At 32.7% G+C, this 12,865-nt stretch overlaps 1 non-coding gene across 1 annotated transcript; it reads left to right on the top strand.

Moving 5' to 3' along the window:
* Window positions 1-1,670: 1,670 nt before the first annotated feature.
* Window positions 1,671-1,777, top strand: LOC131170938 (small nucleolar RNA R71). The gene has a single exon (XR_009141701.1). It is a non-coding gene; the product is annotated as a small nucleolar RNA R71 (small nucleolar RNA).
* Window positions 1,778-12,865: the final 11,088 nt, after the last annotated feature.

Below are 12,865 nucleotides of genomic sequence, written 5' to 3'. Positions count from 1 at the left end.
AACTCTCAAGCAAGTATCAGCTTCAGAATGATGCTTTTTCATAGTGTTATTAATATTGAAAACCAATTGCTCTTCACCAACTCTAAGAGTAAGCTTTTCTCCCTTAACATCAATCAATGCTCCTGCTGTAGCTAGAAAGGGTCTCCCCAAGATAATTGGAATATTAGAATCTTCCTCCATGTCCAAGATGACAAAGTCAACAGGTATATAGAACTTTCCAACCTTCAGAGGCACATTCTCCAAAATCCCTTCAGGATACTTGATTGTTCTGTCAGCTAACTGAAGAGAAATGTGGGTTGGCTTTAGATCTCCCATGTTGAGCTTCTCATAGATGGAAAGGGGCATAAGGCTAACACTAGCCCCTAAATCACATAGAGCTTTTGTAGAACAAGACTCTCCAATGTGGCATGGAATTGAAAAACTCCCTGGATCCTTAAGCTTTGGAGGAAGTTTCCTTTGGAGGATAGCACTACATTCTTCTCACAAAGCTACGCTTTCATCATCTTCAAGTTTTCTCTTGTTTGAGAGAATTTCTTTCAAGAATTTTGCATAAGAGGGCATTTGTGAAAGAGCATCAACAAAAGGCACATTTATGTAAAGTTTCTTCAAAACCTCTAAGAACTTCCCAAATTGCCTATCAAGCTTGGCTTTGTGAAATCTTTGTGGAAAGGGAAGCTGTGGCTTGTAGGGTTCAGGAGGTATATATTTCTCTTCTTTTTCTTCAAATTTCTCCTTACATTTTTCTGCACTGTCTAGTTTTTCACTCCCATCCCTTTTTCATTTTCTCTCTTCTCACTGTTTTCACTCTTCTCATCATTTATAACTTTTCCACTTCTTAAAGTAATAGCTTGACACTGCTCTCTTGGATTTTCTGGTTGACTTGGAAGCTTTCCAAAAGACTTAGCACTTGAGGAAGATGCTTGTTGTGCAATCTGATTTTCCAGCATTCTGTTGTGTGTTTGCATCTGCTCCACCTTGCCTTCACCTCTCTCATTTCCTCATCATGCTTATTTTGGTTAGCAAGTATCCATTTGCAATAAAGCTTGATGGTGGAATTTCGTTCTTGCCGTTTTGGTGGAGGGTTCATATTTTTCTGGAAAATTAGGCAATGGTTGCCTATTTTGGCGATATGGAACTTGACTTTGTTGTTGTGGTTGAAAATTCGATTTTGAACTTGATTTTGCTGATTTCCCCATGAAAAGTTGGGATGATTCCTCCAATTTGGATTGTAAGTTTGAGAGTAAGGATTCCCCATTTGCTTGTTTCCATAATTACCAACATATGCTGCTTGTTCTCCATAATCTACTCCACAGCTGGTTGTTTCCTCTGCATAAGCCACTTGTTGTGAACTTCCAGCTGATGTTGATGAACTAACCAACATACTCAAATCTTCCATCTTCTTAGCAAGGACATTTGTAAGTGCATCAAACTTTGCATTAATCATGTTGAATGGATCAAGATCATACATTCCAGCAGCTTGCCTTTTCTGAGTTGGAGCTGGTCCTCTTGGACTACTCCAAAGATGAGTATTCTTTGCAATTTTCTCTAATAGCTCATAAGCTTCATCTTCATGCTTAATAATAAATTCTCCTCCTGTTTGAGCATCAATAATCCCTCTGATTACAGGAGTGACATTTGTGTAGAAATTCTGATTTATCATCCATTTCGGAATGGCATGATGTGGGCATAATCTCTCCAATTCTTTCCATCTCATCCATGACTCATAAAGAGTTTCATCTTCTCTTGGTCTGAAAGCTGTCATTTGATTCCTCAGCTCTTGAGTTTTTCCAGGTGGAAAATATTGTGCAAGAAATGCATCAGTGAGTTGCTCCCAATTTGTAATGGAGTTGTGAGGTAAAGAATCAAGCCAATCCAATGCTCTATCTTTCAAAGAGAACGGGAATAGCTTCAATCTTGCTGCATCATCAGACACTCCAGGTTGTTTTTGCATGTCGCAAATCATAGCAAACTTCTTCAGGTGTGTGTGTGGATTTTCAGAAGGATGTCCTCCAAATTGAGAATTTTGAATCATTTGAAGAACTCCAAAATCCATCTTGTAACTATTTGCATCAATCCTTGGTCTTGCTATGCTCTCCCTCAAGTCATCAAAACGAGGAAAAGCATGATCCATCATACTTCCCCTAGGCACGTTTGCATTAACAACTTCTTCTCCTTGGGCTTCATTTTCATTGTTTTGACCATTTCCAGCATTACCAACACCAATTCTAATTCTTTCATCAGCCATATCTGCTTCAATTTCGGTTTCTCTCAAAGCTTCCTTCCTTTTTCTGGTTTCTTTCTTGTTGGCCTTACAAAATTTCTCTATTTCAGGATTGAACAATAAGGATGTATCACTTGAGCTTCTAGCTCTTCTCATAAAAGATTAAAAGTACCTGAAAAAGAACAAACAAACACAAAATGAAAAGATAACAAAGATAAAACTAAAAACAACTAAAATGATCAAGAATTCAATCTTAAACAAACAACTCCCCGGCAACGGCGCCAAAAACTTGATGCGTCCCAACCGCAAGTGCACGGGTCGTACAAGTAGTATAGAAAAATATCGATCCCACGAGGAGTTGTGTTAATGATTGAATTTTCGATATAAAAGTTGACTAAATTGAAGTATTTATGAAATTAAAATAATGAATTAATGGGTAATGGAGTATGAAATCTAAATGTGCAAAATTAATATTCTATTCAACAATGTATTAATTAAACTAAAATTGCATCAAATTGAAATAAGCAAGTTGAAATATGGCAAGATTAAAAATGGCAAGTAATTAAATTCGATTAGAAATTAACAATGGTAAAAAGGCGATTCCGGAGTTCGAGATTTCATATTCGAGCTATTTTGGGATTTTAAATTGGTTATCCAATCTTATGAAACTAATGGGTTTTAAGGAGATTAATTCTTAAATCCTTTGAATTCCCTTTCGAGTGAGACAAAGAGTGCCTTAATCAAACTAATCCTACTTTCGTGGAGTTAGAATTAATTAAGACCCATTAAGTTCTTTAATTAATCATGAATCCTCTTAATCCTTAGCCTATTTCTAGGTCTAAGTTAATTAAGTCCAATTTCTTGATTATCTATCACAAGGCCTTCTCCTTTCGGTGCTTCAACCATGGATTAAGAACATCACTTAATGGGATCCTACACTAAGCATGTCATTAAGCATACAAGAAATGAATAAAACTCATTAAGACCACAAAATATGGATTACCCAATCAAGATCCACAAAATATCTCAAATATTACAACCCTTACTCCAGAATCAAAAGTAAACTACTCACTATCCATAATGCTTACAAAATATGATGAGTTTAAATGGAAATAAAGCTTTAATCTAAGCTAAGAAGTAAGGAATTAAACACTAGAAATGTAGAAAAGTGTAAAGAAAGAAAGAAATCTGCAAATCTTAGTTGAAAAATGGTGTGGAAGGTGAAGATGGCTCTTCAAATTCTGCTCAGCCCCTCTCCTTTTCTTCTTTGCTCCTTGTCCCCTTCTAAAATGGGAAAATGAGACTATATATAGCATTTTTCTGACATGGAGCCCTAAAATAGTATGTTCTCGGAGGAAAACATTAAGGGAATCTTCTGCCAGCTCATTAATGAACTCTTTATGGGACTGCATAAGTGGACTGCATAAGTTATCTGATCCCTTATGCGATTTCAGTTACAGGCCACTTATGCAAAATTGCATGACTTGGTGCATAGGTTATGCACAATTCGTGAAGGTGCATAAGGGAGGCGGGAATGTGCATAAGCTATCTTTGTCTCCTTATGCACACTTGTTTGGTTACGAACGATGATCTTTCTCCTTATGCAGATTTGCATAGCTTATGCGGCAAGTTATGCACAGTTTGGTCAATGCATATTTCAGCTTGAAAACTTATTTTTGACATCTTTGGCTGTAGAAGACACTCCTCAATGGCAAAATTCTCTTCAGTCCTTCAAAAACACCATTTTTCCTACAAAACAAAGTAAAAATTACAAATTAATCCAAAATCGATAATTATGAAAAACTAACTAATTAACTAATGAAATTAGCTAAAAATGACTAATAATCAAATAAAAATGGTTATGAAATTAGACCTAAATGACTATGCAAAATGTGTGCATCAATACATAAGTGGTTGGATGAGATGTGAGTAACGACAACTTAAGAGTCCTTTTGAAATAATGAAATGTCTGAATAATAAGCCTGGAAAATGGTAAAGCTGAGTCACTAGAATGACTCAGTAGGTCATAGGGCAAGACGTCATAAGACAGAGTAAAACCAAACCCTGGATAACTAAATGGAATAGATCTGCTACCAAAAGTGCTGGTGAGGCGACCATATAGGAAGGTCGGAGGATTCGGTTTGGCATCCCCTGCCCAGTCCTAAGGTACCAATAAGTTAAAGAAGTCTTGCGCAGACCCCCTGACACCTTTGAACGTCAGAACCCTTAGCCTTAGGCCCTCTCGATAGGTAAAATTTAGAGAGATCGGAAAAATCCTTATCCGACTACCATTTAATTAAAAGAGGTTGGAGGAGGGTTCTTATCCGATTCTCAATCTAAAATTTTAACAAATATTTTAAAGGAGATCGGAGGAGAGTTCTTATCTGGTTCTCAAGCTTAAAAATTTTAATAAATATTAAAAGAGATCGGAGGAGGGTTCTTATCCGGTTCTCAAGTATAAAAATTTTAATAAATATTAAAAGAGATCGGAGGAGAGTTCTTATCCGGTTCTCAAGCTTAAAAAATTTTAATAAATATCAAAAGAGATCGGAGGAGAGTTCTTATCCGGTTCTCAACCTAAAATTTAAATGAATATTAAAAGAGATCGGAGGAGAGTTCTTATCCGGTTCTCAATCTAAAATTTAAATAAATATTCAAAAGAAATCGGAGGAGAGTTCTCATCCAATTTCAAAAATTGGATTCTAATAAAATAGCCCTTCAAACAAAACTAACATACAACAGTAACTCACTAAGGTTGTCTCATTTACTTATGTATCTGGGTAATCCGAATTAGTGAAAAATCAAATATTCCTTTTGTCAAAAGGATTAACATTTCCATTCAAGTCATCCTAACTAATTTATAAAGAATGCGAAGTTAAATCTACTTACCCTAATTAAGGGACGAGGTGGGGTGCCTAACACCTTCCCCACCCGTTTACGGACCCCGAACTTTGAATCTCTGTTTTGAAGTGGTTTTATTTCAATTTATCTTCACAAATGGTTTTCTTTAGTTTCCCTCAAAACTAAAGTGGCGACTCCTCATTCTTTTCCACTTCGGTGAGGGTTCATTCAGGCGACCGCAAAACACCTTGTGACATTAACCTTAACTCAAGGATTAATAAAGGAAGAAAGGAAGATTAGGCACTAACCTCTTGTGACCCAACTTCAAACTTCAACTTTTCTTCTTCTTATGGGTATCTAAAGCTTCCTTATGGAGTGGGGAGGATTTTTAATGAAGGGGACTAGAGGTTTTGGTGGATAAATGAAGAGAAACTCAAGCTCAAAGCTTGAGCAAAAATGGTGGAGGGGAGAGAACAATGGAGATGGCAAGGAGAGAGAGAAGAGGAAGATGAAGAAGACTTGTGATTGGTGAATTTTTGTCTCTTGTGTCTTATATATATTCTATAATTATTGTACTTTAATTTTTTTTTAAATGCCATAAGTCTATTTCCTTTCTTTCCTTTTCTTTTCTTTTCTTTTCTTTTCTTCTTCTTTCTCTTCTCATTTTCCAAATTCAAATTCATAAATTTAATTTATTTTAATTCTTTAATTTCCTAATTTTAATTTGATATTTAGGTCAAAATTCACCTATAGGGGTGAAATGACCAAAATGCCCTTCATGGTGCTCATCAGGTTATTTTTATTATTTTGTATCAATTAATAAATTCTCTAAATTTTTTTTTATTTCTCAAAATTTTTCCTATATTTTTTTAATATTTATTTCATTAATTTATGCCTCCTCACTATAGTTTAAGTGCAGTTTCAGACATCCTGATTGTCAGAACAAACATTAGTCGTCGGAACACTAAAATATACGGACTACCTATGGTGAGGGCGTTACACATGGGTTGTGTGGAGTTATGTTTACTTCTTGAACATGAATGAAAATCTTTGAATCAAATTCATTATCATATATTTTCTATAAACTTGAATTGGTAATACTTATGAAATTCGTTAGTTATAGCAATGGCTGGCATGAATTTGGGTATGCATGCATGCAATAAGCAAGTTGATGTTATGAAGGTGATCACAGTTAATGCAACACTGGTTTATGCAGTCTCAGCTATTGTGGAACCAAAATTGAACAATATGCAGATAAATGTTACTTATTTTATTTGAAACAAAATCCTGTCACAATCTCACTTACATTTGACATTATGTTCTTCTCTGTGATATGCTTTACCAAATTCTAAATCCAACACAACTGTGTTATTTTCTTTACTGTAGAGAAACAGAGCGAGAGAGAGAGAGGGGGAGAGAGAGAGAGAGGTGATACTGTGTTGTTGTATTAGCTTATGTGTTGATACATGTAAAATAATTGATCCTAATAATGTGAAAGAATAAAAGAATTGATAGCAACTACAAGAATGATGGCATTGAAGGGTTTCCTTGATATTTGTTCTCAGGGCTCTAGAGTTTTGTCAAGCGTATATTATTTTTTAAACGGGGCTTTTTATATCTTACCTGTTAGTGCCTTGTTAATTCAATGCTATAATTGAAAAAAAAAAAAAAAAGCACTGAAGTAATTATATGTGAATTTGTAATTTCATGTAAGTAATTAATATAAAATGATAAATTAATTAAATATGAATAAATATTAAAAATAGTTATATAATTATTTTTTAAAAAATTCGCTATTAAATAGTTATTTTCGAGAGATTAATATTATTGGGTAGACTAATTTGTGGATTCTGCAAACTGTTATTCTTACCATCACATACTTATTTTTTTTTAATATAATTGATTTTTATTAAGATTTAAATTGATATGTTAATTAACATTTGCAGGGGGCTGCATAAATAATGATCTAGCATGAGTCTATACATATTCTCAAAATCATTAATTACAGACGCAGACATTAATTATATAGACATCTGCTAGTTTATACAAAGACATATCACATATAACAATATAATTTATTTTGGTAGACTGTGGCATAGCATTGCTCACTGTTAATATTTGCAATTGATATTTTTTTTTACCCTTTTTCCAAAAAGGCTTAGGACTACTAGGTCTGGAAGCCAAATTGAATTTTTGGTACTGGAGACTCAGGTTGGAATGGATTTATTATATATGATGGATTTAGACAGTTCCTTTCTTTTCTTTTTCTTTGGGTTGGGACAATGCACCCTCTTGATCAGCATCATGATCATCACTGGCAAAGACACAGAACCTGGGCAGAGAGGTTCAGAGGAGAAACACTGACACAAAATGGAATAGATACTGATAAATATTGTTTCATTTGGACTATAATTTCATTGTCATTAAGTTGTATTGGACTATAATATAAGGTTATGTGTGTTGGCTATTCATTTAATAAGATATTACTGTATTTCATTTATTTAGGAATATTATGCAAGTGCAATTGTGAAGAAATATGGTTCTAATTCTGAATCCCTACCAATATTTGATATGGATAAGTGGATAGAAGTATCTGGAGGCTTTAATAAAGGAAGGGTGTATGGTTTTGGGTCTTCTGTAAAATCTCAAATAAGTGGATCATCTACCTCCCAATCATGCACATCTGCTTATCTTGGGTCATCTTCTCATCCTGCGATGACACAAGAGGAAATTCAGCAGCTTATAGATGAAAAAGCATCACGAATGAGGGCAGAGATGATGACATAAATACTTGATCAGGTGCGAAAAGAGTTAAAGACCACAAGTGGTACTCAGTTTGCAACATCTTCACATCCAACCACTTCAGACTCCATAAATCCATAGGATAATATAGATAATTGACTATGCTATTTATGTTTCCGTTTAAAGATATTATTATGTGTGGAATATTAACAGTACTTTTTCTGAATATGATTGTATTTTAACTTACATTTTGTTAATATTAGCTATTTTGTATGGATTATTTTATAACTTTATTAATATATGCATTTTAATTATGCTGATTAGGAAAATCATAATTAATTTATTGTATTTATTTATAGATTTTTTTTATTAATTTATTCCATAGGAATAACGGAATAATTAAAAAATAATAAATTTAATGATAAATAATGTTACTTTTTTGACAGATTTACAACGAATTAGCGACGGCATTTTGAAATTATTTAAAATTTGAAAAATTATTTATGCATTATTGACAAACCATATGACTTTAGCGACGAATTTAGTGACAAAATCAGACACAGATCTGTGACGGATTAGCGATGGCATTTTCCTGACAACACTAGCAACTCAAAATTAATTCGGTTTCATTTATATCAGTGACGGCATATTAAGTCGCTAAGTCCGTCGCTAAATGTTAGCGACGGCTAGAAAATTTTGATCGCAAAATTTTCTAACGAGTTTTTTACCGACAAAAACTTGTCCGTCGTAAATCAGTCGCTAAAATTTTTTGAGACAGAAATTAGCCCATCCACGATGGATTTTTCCGTCTCAGATGGCCTATTTTTTTGTGGTGAATTATAGCCACTCTAATATATATATATATATATATATATATATATATATATATATATATATAGATATATTTGATTGACAAAAATTATATAAAATGTTAACAACTTTTAGAAATTTGGATGATTCAGTGAAGATTGAAAGAATTTGATAAAATTACTAAAATGCAATAAAGTTTAGCCTTTTTTATCAATTAATAAACCTAAATAATATTTGCGAGATTATAGTATAATATGTTTATCTTTGTGTATTTACCATATAACTATACAGTGTAAGATTTAAGAGACCTTACTTGCTATAAGATATATGTCTTTAATTGTTTATTTTAACCTATAAATTTCTAAAATCATAGCATCACAATTTGCTTTTGCCAAACCATATATTAATGTATTTCGCGTGTGTGAGAGATGGACATAACTAAATAAATTGTTATAATAAATTACAAATAATAATAATTTTATTTTACATATAATTTATTTATTAATAATAATGTAAAAATTTTGATAATAAAAAAATTTATATATATTAGAGCAACTATAACTAATAATAATGTATATAACTAATCTTTAAAATTGAAACAAAATTCTTAATATATATATATATATATATATATATATATATTAGAGCGGCTGTAACACCCTTACTGTAACAATTCCGTACATTCTACTGTTTTGGTGACCGGTGTTGGTCCGAACAGCTAAAACGTCTGGAAAAATATTTAAACTAGAGTGAGAAATCATAAATAACTCAAATATTAATAAGAAAAATTAAGGAAAAATTTTAGAAATAAAATACTACTAAGTTAAATGAACCGGTGCCCTAGCGATGGGTAACCCAGCGGGAAGTTGCGATCTTCACAACTAGAAGCCCTAAACCCAGGAGAAAATTTGTAAAATAATTTTTGAGACTCCAGAGAAGAGTCATTGAGGTTTCTATGGCATTAGAATGCCAAAAAAATGTTTAAAATTTTTTTTCAATCGGTACAGACAATTTTAGTCTGTTAAGCCAAACGGAGGGCATTTTAGTCATTTCGTCTTTAGAGATAATTTTTGGCCTACTTGTCCAGTTAAGTAAATAATTATTATGATCTAAAATATGAATAAATATTGCTAAAAATTGAATTGGAAATGAGTAGAAAAGAAAAGAAAAGAAAAGAAAAATGAAAGAAATTAGGAATAATGACATCATATGATGTTATTAAACATTCTCCACCCGATCACAACTTGACAAGCCTCTTAAAAGGGATAAAAACTAAATAAAAAGGAGAAAAAATGAAAAGCAATTCTGCACTCATATTCCCCATTCAGCCGGCACACTTTTCTCTCAACCTCCATGAGTGTTGTTTCATCTCTTTCTTTCATTTCCCATGAATTCTCACTACTAAACCCTAAGCATCTTTCATTAAAACTTGTCTACACCTCTTAAAAAAGTGTTTGGCTGCCAAGAAAAGCCAAGAAAGTGAAGGAAAATTTGAGATTGGATGAGGGAAAATTCTGCTCACACAAGAGTTAGTGCCTATTTCTTCTCTTTTTCTTTAGATTTTGTGCTAGTAATATTATTTATGCTAGGAAATTGAGAAAATTGAATAAATATGTGCATGTTTGGGCCTCTACAAATTTTGGCAGCTGTATGGGGGAAGTAGTTATGATTATTTTGATGGATTAAAGTGGATTAGAGGTGGTGTTTGAAGTGTATATGTAGAGTGATAATGAATTAGTATGTTTAATTGATGTATGTGCATGAATGGACAATTGAAAACTAGGGTTTGAGGCATAAAGTTAGGGTTTGCTCATGTAATGGTATACTAACATTGTAATGGTCAATTAGTGACCATTTGAATATGTGTGAGGAGGAATTGAAGTGAGTAAGGATAATGGAGTTGAGTTTAGGCATGCTGCCCTTGGTGACCTGCAGGACTGGTTGTGAGTCCAGCAGGTTTGGGTAGCCATAAATGGAGTTGTATAGGTTCAATTGGTGCAAGGAAAATTAAACATGAAACTAGACACATAATGGCACAACTTTGGTGAAGAAACCCTGCCTAGAAAACCAAATCAAGTTGACCTAAAAATTGCCCTAATCTGGGTGACTTGCACTCTACCTGGGCAAAATGACCAAATGAATAGTATTAATTCATTTGGTCATAACTCAGTGTAGAAAGGTCCAATTGACCTGAAATTTTACCAGCGAATAGCGGAGACATAGACCTACAACTTTTATGAAGAACACAAATCCAAATTCTAGCCATAACCTAGTCAAATTGTCAACCAAACTTAGGTTACCAAATCTGGTAGAACCAAATTGCCCAGAAATTCTGGGTACAGGTCAATCCAGCCAGTTATGGTAAAATGACCATAACTTGAGCTACAAAACTCCAAATGGAGTGATTCAAAAAAAGAAATGTATCTAGACACAATAAGGAATAACTTTCATGAAGACAATTTTACCAAATTCCTACTGTACAAATGACCAATAGAACAGTAAACTTATTGCTTAAAATCTGAAAATTGCGAATAACTAACACTAAGCTTTGAAATGGTATTGGCAACCAATACCAACAACTTTAGAATGCAAAATGTAGTATCTTGGTCAATTTAGGTTCAATAAATTTATTATGTATAAAAAGGTCAACAATTTGAGTGAATAGTAAGGTGAATAGTAATATAAAGACACAAAGTGTAAAAACTAAATTGGTAGAAGAAATTAAGGCATGAAATTTGGAATCCATAAAATGTTCATGGATTACTTAGAATAGGTAATTGAGATTTATACTCCCAATACCAGTGGAATTCATAATATATTAGCAAAACAACTTGAAGTATTAAATGTTCTTTACATGAATGGATTGTTGAATGTATAAATGAGATAAAAGTGCCATTTGGGATTTAAGTTCCCATCAAGAGAGAAAGGAAAAATGTTTTGAATACAATGGTACATGTGAACCATTGTTTAGAATTGTGATCATATAAATGATCAAATGAATGTATAAATTATAATTAAAATTTGTCATCAAATAATGAAGTCATAAAACACAATATATTAATATTTAATAATATTATGTGCCCTTGTATTGCCTAGACATGTGTGTCAGATTGGATAGATTGACATGCCAATAGGGTATTATTTTAGCAGTACTGCGAAAGGCTTTATGCCTATATTTATGGCTTTATGCCTGTATTCATGGCTTTATGCCTGCACTCATGGCTTAATGCCCGATTATGTGTTATCATGACTTTTTAGCCATATTGACTGCATACGTGGTTGACGTTCTGCGTCCCATGGTATGACGGTCCGAGGCACCGCGGTGTCCAGTGCCAATGACCCGTTATCCAGTTTAGTCAGTCTGTCATAGGTTACTCGAGCAGTCTAATTTATTAAAATAAGTTATGAATATTAGCAATTAAAAATGCTAGAAAGTAAATAAATGAGAAGAAGTTCTAAAGTAAATTAGATTAGCTCCAAAAATTTGTTCCTTAGAATGATCTGAAGTAAATTAAACTAGTTCTAAAAATTCTAAATATTACGAAATGATTGTAAACAACTTAAAAAGTATCAAGGAAGTGATAAAAAGACTAGTAGAAGAATTATAACTTAAATAACATTACAAATGTGACTTCATAAGAATATAAGTATAAGAATAAATTTTAGATTTATTTGTACATTATATAAATTATTATAGTAAACTTATGACAAAAGAGATTCTAGAGAGCAACATAAATGACGAAAAATATACTATATGGCAAATTTCATATAAACCCAATAAAATTCTTGAGTATAGAAAATATACTCCAATTATTTTTACTTGTTATATTATTTCCTTATTATATTATTGAACCACTAAGCAGCAATGCTTAGCGCGATGGATTTGTTTCCTCACGCAGGTACTGAAGTTAAAGCCCAGCGAATACCAAACAGAGATTTTGGAGTTCTGATTTACAGAGTGTTCAAGGTTGTCACCTCCTCAGTAATGCATGTAGATAGGGTCCATATAGATCATATTATGTATTTTGTATATTATAATTAGTTATTATTTGTAATGTAAACCATGAATGGTATGTTGAAATATAGATTATGGAACTGTAATTAATTTGTAGATCATGTAAATAATGAATTTATGTAATCAGTCTATAAATCATGTAAATTAATGAAACTTGAGAATTTATATATATAAATTGTGCATGAATGGAAATACATGGAAATGAATATGAAATTGAGATATATGAATGAGTATGT

The sequence above is a fragment of the Hevea brasiliensis genome, chromosome 11, assembly GCF_030052815.1.
Source record: "Hevea brasiliensis isolate MT/VB/25A 57/8 chromosome 11, ASM3005281v1, whole genome shotgun sequence".
In the NCBI taxonomy this organism is placed as follows: Eukaryota; Viridiplantae; Streptophyta; class Magnoliopsida; order Malpighiales; family Euphorbiaceae; genus Hevea; species Hevea brasiliensis.
This window is presented reverse-complemented; position numbering and strand designations above follow the sequence as displayed.